The sequence below is a fragment of the Notamacropus eugenii genome, chromosome 7 (genome assembly GCF_028372415.1).
Source record: "Notamacropus eugenii isolate mMacEug1 chromosome 7, mMacEug1.pri_v2, whole genome shotgun sequence".
Lineage (NCBI taxonomy): Eukaryota > Metazoa > Chordata > Mammalia > Diprotodontia > Macropodidae > Notamacropus > Notamacropus eugenii.
The window spans coordinates 116,852,599-116,873,260 of NC_092878.1; the positions used below are offsets into that span (position 1 = coordinate 116,852,599).

Genomic DNA, 20,662 nt, shown 5'->3' on the forward strand with positions numbered 1-20,662 from the left:
TAAAGATTAGTTATTATTAATAATAATTATAATAGTTACAATAAAATATTATATATTAATAAAAATATTATTAATCTTAGTCTAAGTCAATAAACCAAAGTTAGCTGATACTTAGAACAGTTACTGCATTTTCTCACATCAAACACTTTCCCTTCTTTGGACTTAATTTCCCTTCAATGTCTGGAAGAAGGGTAGCAATGCAACCAAAAGAGTGGACATAAACGAAAATTTTCACACTTGGTTATCTGATCCCTAAGATATATTCTAATTGAAATGTTTTTTATTTCTTCTGCATCTGGAGAACATAATCTAACAATGATAGGAGGTAGACTATATTCTCTGGCTATTTCTCTCAACACCCTTTTTTCTAAGACCCTTTTGGGGGATTCAATATTCAGGGTCCTGATCAGTCACTAGACTTACTTAGGACAACACAATGAAGGAGACAGATGGAGTTTGAGAAAGAGAAGCATACAGAGACAAAGACCGAAAGGACTCTTTTAAGACAAAATAAGTGAAAAATACAACTTTTATCATTTATAATACAAAAATAAAAAGGTAATGTCACTCCTGAGTACTACATATATGTATTGTTTCTTTTAGTCTAAACATTCAAGTAGAATATGTAGAGAATACAATCATTTTTTCCCTTAAAGTTAATGAATTAACTGTTCTATTCATTAGTATTGGGTAAAATAATAATACCTTCTTTCTGGGAAACAATAAGCTCCTACTGGGTTACTGGAAGATGTCCAAACACTGAAAACAGAGCATGCATAGATTAGAAATGGGTGATCATGCCCCAAAATCCGATGCAAAATGCAGGGAGAGACTGTAGGAAGCCATCTTGCCCAGGAGGGATATCAAGCTAACAGTGGAAAGAAATGGACAGTTACTCTACAGAGGATTGAATTGTTGAAACTTCAATTCACTTTCATGGGGGTGGGGGAAGAGAAGGGAGAGTTACTTATAAAGTCAAGGGGGGAAATGTAAAATTCCAGAGAAAAAATACTATAAAAAAATTCCATAGAAAGAATGCTGTAAAAGAAAAGACCTCAGAAAACTCAAAGGGAAATTTTAATAAATTTAAAAGAACAACATGGATGTAAAGAAAAGCTATAAGAAGATATCACCCCAGCTCTGTTGCAGAATGTGCAAAGTTGTGATGGGAGGAGGGAGGTTGTTCCATACACACGTAGAATATTGCATATAACATCAGATATTTTCAGTAAATTGATTGGTATTACAGATTGTTTTCCTCTTTTTCATATTTATACACATAAAACATCTTAATAAGGGATTGTCAACCAATGGTGTTCTTTTTTTACGTAGACTCTCCTAGAGGGTCAAGATCAAGGTCTATCAACCAACGAGACTGCATTTTACTTCACTTCTTCTGTAACATCTGGGTATCAAGCACCATAAAACCAAGGCTAGGGCTTGATACCCAGATAATACCCACCTAGAAGAAGGGGGCATCTCAGATTATGAGTAAGGTCTAAAGTCCTCTGTGAGAGAAGAGAGAAGAGAGAGGAGATAGGAAGGAACTTGGGCCATGTAAAAACAAAAGATGTCAATAAAAACTATTTTAAAAAGAAATGACTGTCCCAAGAGTTTACAAATTATTAATTTAATTTAGCTTAAGTCCACAAACATTTATTCAGCGTAAAGAAGTATGTGAGATGCTTCAGATTCAGTTAAATATGTCATAAACCCTGTTCTTAAGCACTTTACAAACTAATGGGGGGTGGCATAGGACAGGCATACAGCTAGCTACCACTCAAATTCACTTAACCCCAAAGACTCATATTGATCTTTTTGCATTTCTGAATGACAATGGTACATGAAGGGAATTCCCCATTTTTGGTCAAAGGAGACAGCCTGGCTAATTTATTCCCCATTACCTGATGTAGCCAGTCTGCATCCTGAGTCTCAAAATGTCCTTGTCTACATGGGCACTTTCCACTTGTCATCTCTTGGCTTAGTTCTCTAGTATTTGAATAACCTTTTAATCAGAGATGTAGGAAAATCTCTTAGTTCCAAACTTCAGAAATACTGCGGGCATCATGTGTTTCTTCATTTACTTACATTGACCTTGAATGGCCTTAGGAAGATATGTACTTTCATGTGATTATGAGAAGACTGAAATCATTGAATTCATTCTACTCCCCCCCATTACCTTCCTCTCACCACCCTCCTGCTCCAAAGTAGTTTTTTTTAGTTTATAATTCAAGCTTAATTATTGTTATTTTTTATGAATGTTTTTGTGAGAGACGCATATGGTATAGTGGATAGAGAATTTGCCTCCAAGCCAGGAAGACCTGAGTTTAAGTCCTGCTTTTAATACATGTTATCTAAGTAATGCTGGACTATGGGGTCCAAAATTGTCCAATCTATACAATAAAAGAAGCTGAGGCAGACCTCCAACCAATAGCACTTTATTAAAGTTTCCATGGCCCCCTCTAATAAAGTGGACCTCAGATCTTCCTCATGATCTGAGATGTCCCCCTTCCTCCTGGGCCTTAGTTTTGTAGTGCTTGATACACTAAGTAAAATACAGAGTCTCATCGGTCGACGGTCCTTGACCTTGACACTCCAGGAGGGTCTACATAAAATATAGAATATGATTTGTTGACAAATCTATATATTGACCTTGTAGGAGGTCCTACTGAGCTGATGAGCAGACCTTCACAGATCTATCTTGAACTCCCAGGAGGTATTACAAGGCTGACAAGTAGACCCATGTTGGGCTGGTAAACAGATGTCAGAACATCTTCATGGGCCAATACTCATGGCCATCTGCTTATGCTGGACAACAGAAGGATGACGAGGGATAGAGAGGCAACAAAACATAGCTGGAGGACTTTTGATATTATCCAGTCATCTCTGCCATGCTGAGCTTGGTCACCGTAACAAGGCAAAAACAAGAGTGGTGCTCCTCTAGTTAGCTTCCTATGATTAAGCAAGTGAATTTCATAATAAGCAAGTGAACTGTATAATCTTGTGGCTTAATGTTTAGGGCCTATTATAAGAAAGATCAGAGACTTACTGAATGTATATCAATAGGCAAGTGTAATCACTATCCCCATGGAATCACACTAAACTGACTAATATTGTTGGAATAAAATAAGCATGCAATAAATCATTCCTCTTATTCCTTAAATCATTCCTCTCAGGACTTAATTCTTCATCTCTCAGTGTCCCATACAACTAAGGCTGTAAGATGCAGAGAAGGTGCCAACCTGCTTTGCTAGAAGAAGTTTCTGACTGGGAATTCACTATTCCAAAGAAATGACAAATTCTGACCTTATCTCTATCCCTTTTGTTTTCTAATCTACTGTCCAAGTACAATATGCACTATTTTAAAGACATAATAACAATAATTAATAATGATATTTAAGTAGCACTTTAAGGTTCACAAAGCATTTAACAACCATCTCATTTTACACTCACAAAAATCCTGGGAGGTAGGTACTATTATCCCTGCTTTACAAACAAAGAAACTGAAGCAGAGTTTAAGTGAGTTGTCCAAGGTCACATAACTGGTAAATATCTGAAGAAGGATTTGAACTCAGGTCTTCCTGACTCCAAGTCCAACACTCTAACCACCGTACCACAAGAAAGCACCACGGGAAAGAAATAAATTCCCAACAGCTTTTTTGATATTTTCCCCTTTGCAAGGTGGGAATAAGGAAGGAAGGCGAACTTCCTAGCTTAGCAGTAATAATTATAATATTTTTTTCTCAAACACTGTGGGAAAAAATTACAGACAAAAATTGGGATGTCCCCATTATAATAACTGACATAAAGATAAATACATACTTCCTGAGTTAATTATTCTTCAAAATGATAGTGCCATTCTAATGGATTCATATGCATAAAATCTTAGAAAATCAAATGTCTTAGAGAGAGATATCAAACTATCATAGAGCCCTACCCTCTTGTTACACAAATGAGGAAATCTAGGCCACAGAGCCTAACGTACATGCCCAAGTTCACATAGCTATTACACAGATGAAGACTAAAATATTGCCCCATATAAACAGGACAATTAGTTTTTGACTAGTTTTTTTCACTGGTGAGCATCATTCTGCACTCCTCCATGAGATGACTGGCTTAGGCCAATAGTTGAAAGTGGTGTCATGAGAGAGAACAGAGCTAACTAGCCAGACTCTGAAGACTGAAGCCATGAGTTTGACATCATGGGTATCAGGTTCCCTATTATAACTATTATAAGGGCAGAAAACATGCACCATTTTGCTCATAAATACTTGCTGATGCTTCCTTTTTCAGTGCGTACTCTCATCCTTGCTTCCTATTATACTGACTGGAAAAAATATATTTAAAAATATATATAAAATATAAAGTTGGAGTGGATGGAGCATCTATAGATCCATGACAAGCCCATAGGAGAGTACCCAAGCTGGAGTGGATGGAGCATCTATAGATCCATGACAAGCCCATAGGAGAGTACCCAAGCTGGAGTGGATGGAGCATCTATAGATCCATGACAAGCCCATAGGAGAGTACCCAAGCTGGAGTGGATGGAGCATCTATAGATCCATGACAAGCCTATAGGAGAGTACCAAAGCTGCAGTGGATGGAGCATTAGATGCAAAATCACAACACCTGACTTCTAGTCTCAGTTCCATTACTCATTTGCTGAGGAACTTCTCTAGTGAAAAAGCTAGTCAAAAACTCTTGTCCTATTTATATGGGGCAAGATTTTGGTCTTTATCTGTGTAACTAGCTATGTGAACTTGGGCATATATATCACAGGCTCTTTGACCTGGGTTCCCTCATTTGTGAAATAAAAGGATTGGGCTATATAATCTCTGTGATATTTTGATATTTTATGAGTCTATGAATCTGTAAGAAGGAAGAATATTTATTGATATATTTATCTTTCATGTCAACTCTTATAAGGGAAATTTCTCTACACTTCAGGGATCTGCAATAGAGATTCCCTAAGATCCCTTCCATAACCAAGATCTATGACACCTAATTTTTTTTTTGAAACCTGGAAATAGTTACATGAACTGATGATGAGTGAAGTGAGTAGAACCGGGAGAACACTGTAGGCAGTAGCAGTCACATTGTGCGATGATCAGCTATAATAGAGACTTAGTTCTTAGCAATGCAATGATCTAAGACGATTCCAAAAGACTCATGATGGAAAACACTATCCCTATCCAGAGGAAGAACTACAGAGTCTGAATACAGACTGCATACTATTTTCTCTTTTTGTTTATATTTATTCTTTCTCATGGTTTTTCCTCCTTTTGTTGTGATTCTTTTTTTACAAGATGACTAATGTGGAAATATGTTTAATATTATTGTACATGTATAGCCTATATCAGATTGCATGCCATGTTGGGGAGGGAGGAGGGGAGAGAAGGGAGGAAAATTTAGAACTCAAAATCTTACAAAAATGAGTGTTGAAAACTAAAAATTGATTAATTTTTTAAAAAAAAATTTTTTTTAAATAATCTGACTTAAATGAACTGAAGTAAGCAGAACCAGAACACTGGACACAGTATCAGCAATACTGTGTAATGATCAACTATGAATGACTTAACTGTTCTCAGAAACTTAATGCTCCAAGACAATCCAAAGGACTCATGATGAAAAATGCTATCTGACTCCAGAGAAAAAACTGATGGAGTCTGAATGCAGACTGAAACACACTACGGTTTACTTTTAATTATTTTTTGTGGTGTTTTGGGGGGGAATTTTGGTCTCTGCTCTCCTTCACAACGTGACTAATATGGAAATGTGTTTTGCATGTTTATAAATGTATAACTTATATCAAAATGCTTACCTTCCAGGGGAAGGGAGAGAGGGAAGGGATGGAGAGAATTCAGAACTCAAAATTTTCAAAAACAAATGTTACAAATTAGATTTACAGGTAATTGGCAAAACAATAAAATATTACTCAAGAAAAATTTTTTTCCAATTTTCTTTTTGATTACAAACTTGAAGAACATCAATAAATTGGAACATTTCAATATTAGGACTGTCTTAAGCAGGAAAGCTCTGCTGAGAGAATCACGGTGCCTCCCAAAGGCTACTCATGGCAAGAATAGTCACTGAGCAAAAATATCTCTTGCAATTTTCCATTTCCTCCTGGAGGACATTCTCATACTTTTCTTTTGTGTCATACCTGCATAACAAATTATATTATAACCTGCCTTGGGACAGAACTGTATGTTTTATACACTCCATATATTGTGACTATCCTAGGTAAATACTTATTCATGCAATATTACATTAACTTTATAACATATTTAAAAGGAATAGCAAGTTGTACATAGCAGGTTTGCAGTATCATGTACATCATCTTTTTGTTATGCTATGTTACAGAAATGCTTTTTTATCCTATAAATTAGAAATAATTTTTAAAAATTAAAGGGAAATGGGATTGTTTCATGGGATACACTTAGGCATATAACATCCACTTTTTGTTACCCCATCCACCTTCACTAATGAAAGGTAAAATATCATCCCTATGCTTCTTTCCTGAAATAAATTTTGTTGTTGTGTCATTTTGGTGGTGGCCAACTCTTTGTGACTCCATTTGAGGATTTTCTTGGCAAAGATTTTGAAGTGGTTTGTCATTTTCTTCTCCAGCTCATTTTACAGATGAGGAACTAAGGCAAACATGGTTAAGGAACTTGCCCAGAGTCACACAGCTAAGTAAGTATCTGAGGCCAGATTTGAACTCAGGAAGATGAGTCTTCTTGATTTCAAGATCCATGCTCTATTCACTGCGACATCTAGCTATCCCCTCAAATAAACAGGGAATTCAAAATTGATCTACCTTATAAAATGTTAGCAGAATCAAATTGGGACTATATCCAAGGAACTAAACATCTTCATGACTACATGGAAAAATGAAAAAAAAGAGTGAGCAACTTGAAAAGTCATCAGTTTACCTGGAAATATAAACTATATATTATGAACTGATCCAACCATTTTGGAGAGCAGTTTGGAACTATACACAAAGGGTCATAAAACTGTGCATACCCTTTGACCCAGAAATACCACATCCTCATCTGTATCCCAAAGAGATCATAAAAACAGGAAAAGAACCCACATGCACAAAAATATTTATAGCAGCTCTTTTTATGGTGGCTAAGAACTGGAAACCAAGGGGATGCCCATCAATTGGGGAATGGCTGAACAAGTTATGGTATATGAATGTAACGGAATACTATTGTTCCATAAGAAATAATGAGCAGGGAAACTGAGAAAAACCTGGAAAGACTTACATGAACTGATGCTGAGTGAAGTGAGCAGAACCAGGAGAACGCTTTATACAATAACTGCAACATTGTGTAATAACTAACTGTGATAGACATCTCTATTTAGCCATAAAAGGATCTAAGACGTCAAATGACTCATGATTAAAAATGCTATCCACATCCAGAAAAAGAACTACGAATACTAAATGCAGATTGAAGTATACTATTTGCACTCTCTCCTTCTTTCCCTCTCCCTCTCTCTCCCTCCCTCCCTCACTCTTTTTCTCTCTCCCTCTCCCTCTCTCTCTCCCTCTCTCTCTCTCTCTCTCTCTCTCTCTCTCTCTCTCTCTCTCTCTCTCTCTCTCTCCTTCTTCTTCTTTCTCATGATTTCTCCCATTGTTCTAATTCTTCTTTACAACATGACTAATGTGAAAATATGTTTAATATGAATATATATGTAGAACCTTATCAGATTATATGCTGTCTTGGGGTAGGGACAGGGGGAGAGGGAAAAAATTTGGACCTCAAAATCTTATGGAAGTGAATGGCAAAAACTAAAAATGAATGAAGGAAAAAATAAATATAAACTATATTATGTAAAGAAGCATGATGAAAACTCTAAAGATCAAGAGTCACCTGAACAGAAACTTCTTCCATGGTAATATTGCTTATTTTGTTACATTAATTTAGTAGCTAAAATGTCAAGTTTTGGGGGGTATAAATTACAAAACTATTTCAGGTACTAAAGCCTGTGAATACCATTATTTTAATATTTTCTTTTTTCTTTAATGGATATCTGTTGATCACTTCTTTAAACAAAAATCTTTAAATATTTAAAACAGTAGAAATGATGCAGTTTAAGGAATCTTAATGAAAAGATATATATGATGTTACCCATCTCATGCAATCATAAAACCTTAGGCAGAGACTGAAGGGTCCTGGAGTGGTCATCTAGTATAGTCAATGTTGAAGTCCATACAAGAATCCACTTCTCAACATCAGTAGATGATTACCTATACTCTACTTAAACAAGTCCATTGACAATGAGCTCATTTCTTTGACCCAGGAGACATTTCACTAAGTTGGATAGCTCTATTACGAAAAGTGGTTTGTTTGTTTTTTTTAATAATGAGATTAAATATACTTCCCAACAATGTCAATTTACTGTTCTAACTTCTTTTCTCAGGAGTCACAGAGACTAAACTTAATCCCTTTCCCATATGACAGCCCACTTAATTTTTAAAGACAGTCATTGTAATCTCCCTCAAGTCTTCTCCTTTCCAGGATAAAGAACTCCAATTCCTTTATCAGTTCTTAAAGTGATATAGTTTCTAGACACTTCACAACCCTGGCCATCCTCTTCTGGATCCATTCTAATTTTACAACGTCCTTAAAATGAGGTAATAAAGGAGTTGGACTAGATGCTCCCTGAGATCACTTCTAGCTTCTAGGTCTATGGTTCTATAATCTATATAGGTTTAATGCATCAGTTGAATAATCAGCTTTTGTTAAGTTGTTTTAGTTGTATGGAACTCTTCATGAACTCATGTGGGGTTTTCTTGGCAAAGATGCTGGAGCAGTTTGCCATTTCCTTTTCCAGTTCATTTTACAGATGAGGAAACTAAGGCAAAAAGGGTTAAGTGACTTGCCCAGAGTCACATAGTTAGTGTCTGAGGTCAGATTTAAACTCAGCTGCCCTAAAATTCAACTTACTATTCAGTATTTAATAACCACTGCTTTAGGTATTGAGTCTGTTGGTCAGGACAAATTTTGGGGGGTTTTCTTGGTAAAGATACTAGAGTGACTTGAGATTTCCTTCTCTAGCTCATTTTACAGATGAGGAAACTGAGGCAAACAGGGTCATAAGGAAAAACAGAATAAAAAAATAGCCCCTGACCTGAAGGGGTTTGGTCCTACTGGGGGAAATACTACATACAAAAATAAGTAAGTACTGTACAAGAAACACAGAAATGTATACAAAGTCATGCCAGACAAAGAAGTTTTAAAATATCTTATTAGGTAGATCATTTATCAAATGGATTAGATGCTGAGAATACAGATAAAAAATAAAATCATCCCTGCCCTCAAGAAGTAAATTAAGCTTTCAAGGATGGGGGAAGAGGAGATTGGAACAACATGTGTCGATCAGTCATGTCTTGGTCTTTGAATGAAGAGGTGACCCTTCTCTCAGAGGAATATGAGCCAACATGAATGATTGTCTTTTCACAGCCCACAATTATTAGGGGGTGAAGAGGGAACAGGGGATAGAGAATCTGTATGGTAAGGAATTATTTATTCTCATAAATGAAAGGGATAGTGCTTCGATAAACAAATATCTAATTGAATTGAATATCCAGAAAAAGATCTGCAGTCATTCCGAAATCCTATTCTACATTACAAGCTAATTAACAGATTCATGCAAGTCTAGCATTTGAGGATTTGTGTGGAGATTTGCCTAGTTCTTTTACAAATGCTACTTATTCTTTTGGTTTCTCCTGTTTTGATTTGCAATTCATGTTCCACAGAAATCTTGGAGACAAAAGTATAATAGGGTCCATGGTCCCTAAGCTTTTCCATAATAATCTGGTGATTTTGAAAGCTTGCCTTTCATCTAAAGACCCATCACAGTCAAGAAAAGTAGATCAAATACAGAGCACTGGTGCCTATTGCTAAACTCGGAATCCTCAGGAGAGCATTCTTTCTTCATATTTGCTAATGTCTCCACCTCACACTCCGCCAGGAAGTCCCTTTTGGTATATGTCCCATAATATCCTTATGTGCTTTGACTCAGCTTAGAAACAGAGAACCCTTCTGGCAAATGGCTAGGAAGTGTTAGAGCTGCCAAATACCATCCATCATCAGAGGCACAGAACTCCTGCTGAATTGGACCCTAAGGGCCCAGCTCTGGAGAGGGTAAGAGTGCCAACATAGTGACCTTTCCTTTCAAGGGCCTGTTAACCCTTGGCAAGACTGACAGATGCATCTAAACATTGGCACTTATTAATAACTATCATTTAACGTTTATTAACTTCTCACAGTGTGCCTGGCACTGTAGAAAACATGGGGAAAACCAAAGTCTAATTTGATTATGGGTATTAGTTCCAATGAATGGGCTTTTTATAATTCCAGTAGATTCTGAGAGTAAAATTGGTGGAATGAAAGACATCCCCTTTGGGCCCACAAGTTTAAGAAATGACCTTTTGTGTTGGGTGTTATTTCTCACATGCTTATATAGTCATGGATCATACTATAAGGCAAGATGGTCCCCAACACTCTTTTTTTGCCATAACTGAGGTTTACAGAATTGATACATTTTATATATATATATGTGCGCTAGTTCTTTTTTTTACTATCAGTGCCTTGATAATTATTTTTATTATCATTGTCATCGTCTTCTCAGAATTCTGGGGCTACATCTTGGCAGTAATCTGAAAATCTCTATTTCATCAAAGTTGGATGTACATAGGGGGCAAAAACATGTTAATCATTGACAACTCGTCCTAACCAACAGACTCAATACCTAAAGCAGTGGTTGCTGACTACTGTATTGAAAGTTGAAGATTAGGACAACTGAGTTCAAATCTGGCCTCCAACACTTGCAAGCTGTGTGACCCTGGGCAAGTCACTTAACCCTGTTTGTCCAAGTTTCCTCATCTGTAAAATGAGCTGGAAAAAGAAATGGCAAATTACTCCAGTATCTTTGCCAAGAGAATCCCAAATGGGATCATGAAGAGTTGGATATAACCGAAACAACAACAAAACTTGAATATTAGGCAGATGTATTCAATCTTGAGCATTCAAGGATATACAGCATCCTTCCTCTCAAGACCAGACCACCAATGTTTTGACCCACTCTCTCTATCATTTGGGATTACTGAAGGACTGTATCATAATTTTGGTCATTTCCATTAAGTCTCTTTCACTGGCTCTAGTTCTTTGGACCTGTAACAACAAACTCTAAAGCCCAATCATGAGAAAATGTTCTAGTAGGCCTCTCTGATGTATTTGTGAGGAAGGCTGGAAAGAAGAGGAAACAATGTGTGACTTCTCACAGTTCCTTCTTCCTATCTGTACTGGGTTTCCCTAAATGAATCTGACACCCCAGGTGCTCATCTGAAAAATGGCCTGGTTTCCAGGAACATGAAAAGCAGACATGCCCTGACCTCCTGTCACCTTTTCCTTGCTCCCCACTAAGAGCAAAAGCATACTAGAGATATTCCACTAAATTCCCACTAAGCTTTTCACTTATTTTTTTTTGTTGTTATTTCTGTGGCATGAAGGACTACAACAGAAGTCTGTGGGGTTTCTCCTGAAACTGCTCATTTAAAAACTGTAATGCCATGTTGTTTCTAACATCTAAAAATTCAAAGAATTATGTCATCTGAGTCAAATAGGAACATGCTGTACAAGACTGCTGAGTCTTTCAGATGCACCATGACTTATTTTATCACTAAAACCAATTCAACTACAACAAAGTTAAGAACTACTACAAATAAAAGGAAATATGGGAGACAAATATTTTGGCTAAGAGGCAATACTGAATCACAATTCCAACCACATGTTTTATCAAATGTTTTCCTACAGTCTTCATTTTTACCCCAGGCTTACTTTTCCTTTGTAAAATAATTAGTGTCTCTAATGTGTTTCAAGGAAAGCAAAACAAAGGAAAAGTGTCTAAGTTCTACAGTTCCCTCCCTATATGGAGTGATTTGAGGCTTTCCTTCCTCCAGAAGCTAGGATAGGTGCACTAATACACCATTGATGGAATGTCAATTGATCCAATCATTATGGCTCTCAATGGATAATAGGATTATTAAGGGAGAGCTATGAGAAATCCTCTACTTGCCCCAGATCATATAGATAATTAGGCATCAAAAGCAGGATCTGAACCTAGGTCCTCTGACTCCAAAATCAGTATTCTTTCCACCATCCTATAATACCTCTCCTACTTAATATAATAAACTATTATTGCACAGGAAGAAGTTAAGGATAAAGAGAATTCAGAGAAAAAAGAGTCTTACCAACTGATGCAAAATGAAATAAACAGAATTCAAAAAAACAATATATGCAATTACAATTTGCAATACAGATGTAGAGATTTTAAGGAGAACAAGAAGAAAAAGAAGATGATGAAGAAGAAGATGGCGATGATGGAAAAGAAGAACTCTGATCTACTGAAAAATCAATGATGGTCCAATTTTTCTTCTTAATTGAGAGGGGGAACACTGTTAGAGAAGATTGTTACATATATTCTCAGTCATTTGTGTTTAGCAATTTCCCTTTGTTACAAGTGAAAGGTTCGACATCAATTGGTCCTGAGAGGATAGAGCACAATCTTTTTTAGGGACTGTCTGTGTCATGGAAACAAAAGACCCAAGTAAACCTTGGGGAAGTTTAGCAAGGGACTTTTGAGCTAGAATTCTCAGTCTGTTTTCAGATGCCCATTTTTGACAGTGACTCGTAAGGAGGGCGTAGGGGCATATTTTCAAAGCTATGTTCAGAATCTTGATTGATTAGACAATACCATCACCTCCTTAGCTCAGTAAAGGATGGCAGAGCTGTGCTACAGATTCCTGTACACGAAGGACCAGCATCTTTCACAGAGCCTGGGTGTATTCAGCCAACAATGGCAGAACTCCAAGAAAGGATACAGTCTCATCACAAATCTACAGATGCAGACATCCCTCTACCAATCTGAGTCATCCTGGCACTCCAGAACAACATGAATTTTAAAACAGAGCCAGGGTTACCTGCATACCTCGGTGAAGAATTAAAGCAGGTCTTTATGGTAAGAAAATAGTATCTGCTTCGTTGATAATAAGTTTCTATGAATAAATACATTCAATCACTTTTACCTAGCATGTTACCTTTGGTGATGTTTCCCTATTCTCATTATTGATTGAACCTCCTAGGGAAAATGTGTTAATTTTATTGTAGCTAATTTTACCTGTGACAAAGAATTTAACAACAATTGAAGTGCAACATTTATTTTTTGTCAAGGATGCTAAAATAACTAAATTCTGTTACCTAGAATTCTATTGAATGGCACCTCCATAAACCTATGATAAAAATTAGACCTGTGATATTGAAAACTTCTGCATGAAAAAAACTTCTATATAGGTCTGCACCTTCTCTGCAACTAATAATGAAGTGAACACTGATAAAGGCAAGTTACTTGCCCAGTAGCTCAAAGGTGGGATTTGAACCTGGATTTGAGGCCATCTCTCTGACTACTATATCATGCTTCCTCACTTTCATACACGTAAATTAAAACCATTATTATCCTTCACGATGCTGAAGTTCAGCAGCTCTCTAAAGTGCCTTCTGAACTACCAAAGTAAGAAAGAACCAAAGAAAAGGAAAATCTTTATATTCAGATTGAAGTTCAGCCTAACTTCACCACAGAGTCTCCCAGTTTTCCCACTGACACGTTATAGAGAGAGATACTGGGGCAGCAAGTAAGAAAGAAAATAGAAGGGATCGAAATTATTACATAACATAGCAGTCTCATGTTAGAAGCATACGGACTTAAGACCGCCAAGAAATCCATGATAAGAACAACACAACTAGTTTCCAGTTGAATATTGTTTAAACAGCAAACTTACGATGGACAATGAAATGAGGGACATCTATAAAGTATGGCACAGCATAAAAACATATAGCATAAAATATGCACTGTAGCATACATATTTTGTATATGTCGCGTAAAAATGAATCTCCTACATTACCTAGGAGGTTTATGATACTAGGAAATAGAAGTCTATATTTGGAATCATGCATTGTTCTAAAATTTTACATCATCATTTTTTCCCATCAAAACAGACAATGAAAAAAACTGTCTACTTGAAAGAAAACTAAAAATATCGCTTAGCCTTAATGAGTGAAATGAAAGATGATTACTATTATTAAACAGTGTTCTTCAGGTTGTCGAAGTGTGGTATGGGTCTGATGCTTCAGTTGCCATGGTATATATTTTCAAGTTCCTTAAATAGAGCATGACACATTTTTACATGAAATGACAAGAAAGAGAATAAATGCCCTGAACTGTTTTCCTGCTTCAGCTCTTTCCTCCAATCACCAGCAGGGGGAGGAGCGGTTCAGTGGAAAGGCTAAATAAAGCTATCTGTTTAACAACAGCAGGAGGTCTCTTGAAAGTTTTGGAGGGGGTGATATCACCTAGTATGGGTAAATTATTTTGCAAATACTACAGAAAATTTCATGTAGAAACTCATTTCCTATATAGAGGCATACAATAAAACTACAATTAGTCTTCTAAAAAATAAAACATTTTCCTTATGAGATAAAGATGTAGCCTCAGTCCCACACAACCTACTGCATGTAAGACCCTCAAAAGTACCTTCCTAGGCATGCCAACCTACCCACTGTTCCTTTACTATGGAAGAGACACTTGGTTTCTCCATCATTCCATCATCTGTTTGTTCACTCTAAAAGACTATTCCTTGCTGAATAATATTAATACCTAAAATTTACATAGTACTCGAAGGTTTACAAAGCATTTATCTTCGCAACTCTGAGAGATAGGGGCTATTATTATATTCATTTTATGGAGAGGAAACAAAGACAGACAGAAGCTAAGTGATCTGCCAAGGGTCATACAACGAATATATCTGCAGAGGAATTTAAACATATAATTGCCATACTCCCAGGGAAGTAGTCAGACCAAAAGTGTGAAAAATCCTCTTGTATTGAACCTTTTGTTTGTCAGGGACATAGTTTCAAAGGGTGTGTGTTTTTACCTGTAGTAGTAGATTATTTCCAACAGCAGTCTTACTCTGAGTAGTGCTGGTAGTATCCAAGTCATATAATGAGCTTCCAGAATTGATTCGGGCTATATTCTTAATATGAAATATTAATTCATTCTTAATTCTAAAACACATAACCACTCATTAGATTTTCAGCATTATTGGATCTACAACATGCAATGTTCTAGATCTTCAGTTTGATGAGGATGTAAACATTTTTCAAAACTGATGTCTAAAGAATGTTGTGATGGTGTATAATTTAACATTATTAATTAAAAGTTCCTATTTTGAAACTCAATCATGTCTGGTCTTTGGACCTTTGCAGCAGTGACATGTTAATCATCCCTGAAATGTATTTCCTTGTCACCTTATAGTATCCCTTGTTTCTTTCAAGGTTCAGTTCAGGGATCATCTCTATGAAGCCTTCTTCCTTTCCAAATGATCTCCTATTTACTTCTCTGTGTGGTTGAGAGGGTACATAACAATGTAAATAGAAAATTGTCCTCAAAGCAAAGCAGACTTGGATTCCAAGTTTTACCTCTGTGTGACTGCCTGACCTTGAGCAAATCATTAAAAAAAACTTCTCAGTGCTCTACAGGACTAGTCTCTACGCCTATAAGTTGCAAAGAGGGTGCAAATCTACTTTGACAAGAGGGAGTTTCCTCACCTTGAAATTTCCTACATCATAGAAATCACCTTAACCCTGTCCCTACCCCCTTTTCTATCCTTATTCATCCAACCACCAGTTTAAAGTGGGGACTGATTCTTTATAGTCATTATTTTCCCAAAGCCCTGAATATAGACTGAGCTAAATAAGCATTCATTGAATGTATTAGGTGACACTTCTCTGGAAGCCAACTAAATGCTAGCATAGTGATGTAAAGGTGGTTTTAAAAAATCTGCATAAAATTATCCAGTTATGGAAACACTCATTAAAAAATATTAAATTTTTAGGAATAAAAGCACAAATTAACTGGGAAATAAAGACAAATTACTAGAGTGAAGGGAGTGGTTGGTTAAAAAAAAGACAAGAGAATGATTTTTTAAAACAATCAAATATATAAAATGGGATAAGAGTTATCTGCCTCAAGTGGCTATTAAGAACATAGACGTATTAATGATTTTTAAATGTTTCAGTAAGCAAGCCAAAAAGCATGAATGTCAAACATTAGCCATGATTCATAGCTAAAAATCCACAGTTTCCATAATCCTTACCTTAAGTTCAGAAAATGAAGCTCATTTTTCAAACTTCTTTATATTTCCAAAATAATTCAGATTTTTAGTCAGCATTCTCTAGTTTCTTAATTCAATTCAACTTTTATTGAGTGCTTTGCTAAATTCAAGGAACTGCTAGCTGCAAGAATGCAAAGACAAAAATGAAAGAATCCCGCTCACAAAGAGTATGCATTCTGCTAGGGAGAAAGATCTCAAAGCACTTTCGAACCTATTATTGGAGGGAGAGGGAAGAAAGGGTACATTTTGTTAAGTGTTCTTTTCCCACAATAACCTTAAATTCTTTGCTGCAGTTAAAGTATTTTTTTTTTCATTGTGAGACCAGTTTGATGATCATTTAATATTTTTGAAGCATTTATCAAATATAAAGAAAGGGGTAATTTGATTGGTATCATTTTACTTAAAAAAATTAGCAAAGGTTAATTTTGATCTTTCCTTACTTTTTATTTAGATGACTCGAGCTCATAGGTATGAGTTTATGTTTGCTGTTCAGTTTCAGTCATGTCCAACTCTTAAAGGCCCCAAATGAGGTTTTGTACTATGGGGTTATGCAATATGGTGCCACCTCATTGCATTCGGATTCAAATGGAGCTGCTTGGCTATGCCTTAAACCCAAATCACTCTGGTTCTCACTAATTGGTCAATAATAAGTCCCAGTCCAAGCCTCTACTGGTCATTGTTTGGGGTTTGATGGCTTCAAGTGAGTGTAAATAGCAATTGTTTTCGTTCCAGGCAGAAATCCTGAGGGCCTTCCCCTCCTAAAATGAATTTTTTTGAACAGTTAAACAGGGTCATCTTTTATTTCATTTCTTATCCAACTTTAAATCACTTGAATGGGTGTTGCCTCATACAAAATGAGACCTGAGAAAGACCTTAGAAGGAGTATAAATTTCTTGAATGAGAGCTATGGAAACCAGACATTGATAATGCCATTTGGATCCATATAGAACTATTTGGCTATGTCTTAAACCCAAATCACTCTAACTCTCACTGATTGGCCAACAATGGTCCCCAACCCAAGCTGTAGTTGGTCATTGTTCTGGTTTTGTTGGCTCAGAGTAAGTGTAAATAGCCATTGTTTCTATTTTGGCCAGAAACCCTGAGGATCTTCCCCTCTGAGATTGTTTTGGTTTGGTTTTTTGAGTAGGTAGAAGAAACCATATTTTTGCCTCATTTCTTACTTAGCCTTAATCACTGAATGGGTGTTACCTCAGACAATCTGAGACCTGAGAAAGACCTTAACTTAAAAAGGCCAATGTCTCCCATTGTATTCAGGACCATCTTCAGTCATCCTGATCTATGTCTTGCCACTGGACCCAGATGGTTTTGGAGGAGATAGTGAGGCTTGTGACTTTGCACAGCCCTTGCTCACTTAAATCCAATTTACTTTCAAGTCAAGACATCACCTTCCTCATATCATTGGTCTTCTCTGAGAATGTAGGACAAACAATAACAACTAATTACAACCAAATAATGTAGAATAAATAAGCAGGACCAGGAGAAAAATATTCTATGATAATATTGTAAAGACAACCTGGAAAAACTGAGGAATTCTGACTGATGCAACTATTAACCATCATTCCAGAGGATTCATGATGAAACATGCTAACCATCTCCAGACAGAAAGGTGAGAGACTCAGAGTGCAGACTGAGACTACAGATATAAATAGCTATAGATAGGTGTGTATATGTAAGCATGTGTAACACAAACATATATGTGTGACATGGCTAACAGGAATTTGTTTTGATCAACTACACATTTGTAACATTGTAACATTCTTGATTTCTCAGTGGGGGGCATGGAAGATGGCGGGAAGGAAAGAAGGTAGGTTTTTCAATGATTGAAAAAAATTTTAATTTAAAAAATAATTAATCATAATCCTATCAACACTTTCTTACCTGACTCAATTCTTGTATATGCCTTTCACTCAGATGCTCTTCATTCTGCATGAGACGATACTCCTCCAGATTCCCACCAGATCCTCTAAAGCTTCTTCAACATGGAAGATCACTTCATCCCTAGAATTCAGCCTTAAAAGTATTCTAAATCCCTGGGGCCCCTCTCTCTGATTGGATAGCTCTTCTAAGAATCACCATTTAAGGAGCATACTCAACTAGCCATCTTTTCATTTCTCACCATTCTTCACTCCATAATGTCCCCTCACTAGGTACCTTCACCCTTACCTCCCACACACAATTTCAGCTTTCTTTTATGTGGTTTTGTCTTTCCTATAAGAATGTATGCTCCATGAGGACAGGGACTGTCTTTCTTTTTGCTTATACTTGTATTCCTAGCACTTAGCACAGTACCTGGAACGTAGTAAGTGCTCAAGAAATGCATGTTGACTGATTGACAAAAGAATCCTTCTACTTTATCTGAGATACCAATACAGCATCTGGGCTATCCATAGATCTTTATGGTTCTTGAAACATGATCCACCTACCTCCTTTTCTGGTCAACATAGTCTTATTGATATAGTTTACTCCATTTTTAACATATAAGTAGTTGTTGATAGCATGCTTCAGTCTCATTATGTCCACTAAGCATCTTTCATAGACCTTTAGGTTACTACAAGTGGCTGTTATAACTCTTTACCAAAAGTAAGATAAAAATCAGTCAAAAAACAGAACCTAGATATACCTGCCAATTCTTCTAAGGAAATGAGTCGAAAATTGTAAAATTGTACCTTTAGCATGCCTTCCTTCTCTCAACAGAAAAGCAATTGATCACAAGTATGGAATGAGGCCCCTGTTATCAAATCAATATCTACCAATACCAATATCTACAAATAACACCAATATATTGATTTATTTTTCTAATAAGTTGGGCATCTTTATGGGGGGGAGGAGTCTATTGATGGAAAAAGTCACTAAAAATGATAGATTACAAGATTTAATAAAGCACTTAAAGAGGAAAGGAAGGGAAGGAGAGAAGTGGAAAGAAAGAGGAAAGGAAGGATAGAAAAGGAAGGAAGGAAAGAAGGAATGAAAGAAGGAAGGAAAGAAGGAATGAAGAAAAGAAGGAAGGAAGGAAGGAAGGAAGGAAGGAAGGAAGGAAGGAAGGAAGGAGGAAGGAAAGAAGGGATGGAGGGAGGGAGGGAGAGAGGTAGAAAGAGAGTTAGAGAGAATTCCTAGAACCAATGCTTTGACTTATACTATTCTGTCACTGAATTTCTTAATATGCCAACCTTAGGAAAGGGATAAGAAACTGGTGAAAAGTCACTGATGTCAAATAATTAAACATTAGAAAATTATTTTAGAGATCATTTAGTCCAGAGGTTCTTGGCATTTTTTTTTCATAGACTGCTTTGGCAATCTTGTGAAATTTATAGATCCCTTTTCAGAACCATGTTTTTAAATGCATAAAATAAAATATATAGGGGGATCATAAAGGAAACCAATTACATTGAAATATGCAATTTTTTCCTATTAGATCTCATGGATCCCTTGAAATCTACCAACAGAAACCCTGGGTCTGACTTATTGTAACCCCATTATTTTACTGATCAGGAAGCTGAATCCCAGAGGGGTGAAGTAAGTTGTTCAAAGTAATACAGGTAATAAGCAGCACAACTAGAGTTTGAATCAAAATTCCCTGAATCCAAATCCATTTCTCAAGTATAGAATATAAACTTACAAAAGGCACCCTGAAATGCAACTAAGTTAGGTATACACAAGCTGCTAGGTTGGTAAATGTATTAACAAAAGAAAGCTGTAAACTCTACTTTCCAAATGTGATGCTTTGAATCACAAAAAATGAAAAGTTTAACTAGTCCATACTCCTGTGATCACAACAATATTGTAGGAGGAAACATTCAATCCTTTCATTCAGAGAAATATTAATTGTCTTGATAATTTTATAATCAGAAAACTTCAGGATAGTATCTAATCATCAGTTAAAAGAACCTCTTCTCTAACATTTTCCTTAGTTATTTTCCTTATGACAAGTAAATATGTGTGCAAAATTAATAAACAGGAGTGAAAGACCAGTGAAAGCCTTATTGTGAAAAAAAAGTTTATCTGATCCCATTCTGGCAGTACATTATTTATAGGAAGAATGACAATTGAAGTGTTGGACGATATTCTCTGGCAGAGGTCACTTTGATCAAAATTGTCAGAGCATTCCATTTGGATTTGTTTGCTCCAGCTTAATTAAATTAATTTATCCAGATAATTGAATATATCAGTCACTAAGATATGTGAATTTATAAAAGGGCTTTTCATAAGGTATATCTTATGGTATCTTTATTTGCCTGAATTTTGCTTGAGGTTCTAAAAAGAACTGAACAGAGGTCATGGACTGCATTAAAAAAAATCCTGGGGTCCATGTGCTAGATAGCTAGATGGATAGCTAGGTGGATAGATAGACAGACAGACAGACAGACAGATAGATAGATAGATAGATAGATAGATAGATAGATA

At 36.3% G+C, this 20,662-nt stretch overlaps 1 protein-coding gene across 3 annotated transcripts in view; it reads right to left on the minus strand.

The window, feature by feature from the left end:
* The window catches only part of ANK2 (ankyrin 2), a 763,693-nt gene that overhangs the window by 475,837 nt on the left and 267,194 nt on the right, over positions 1-20,662 (minus strand). The gene's annotated exons all lie outside the window — the stretch shown is intronic.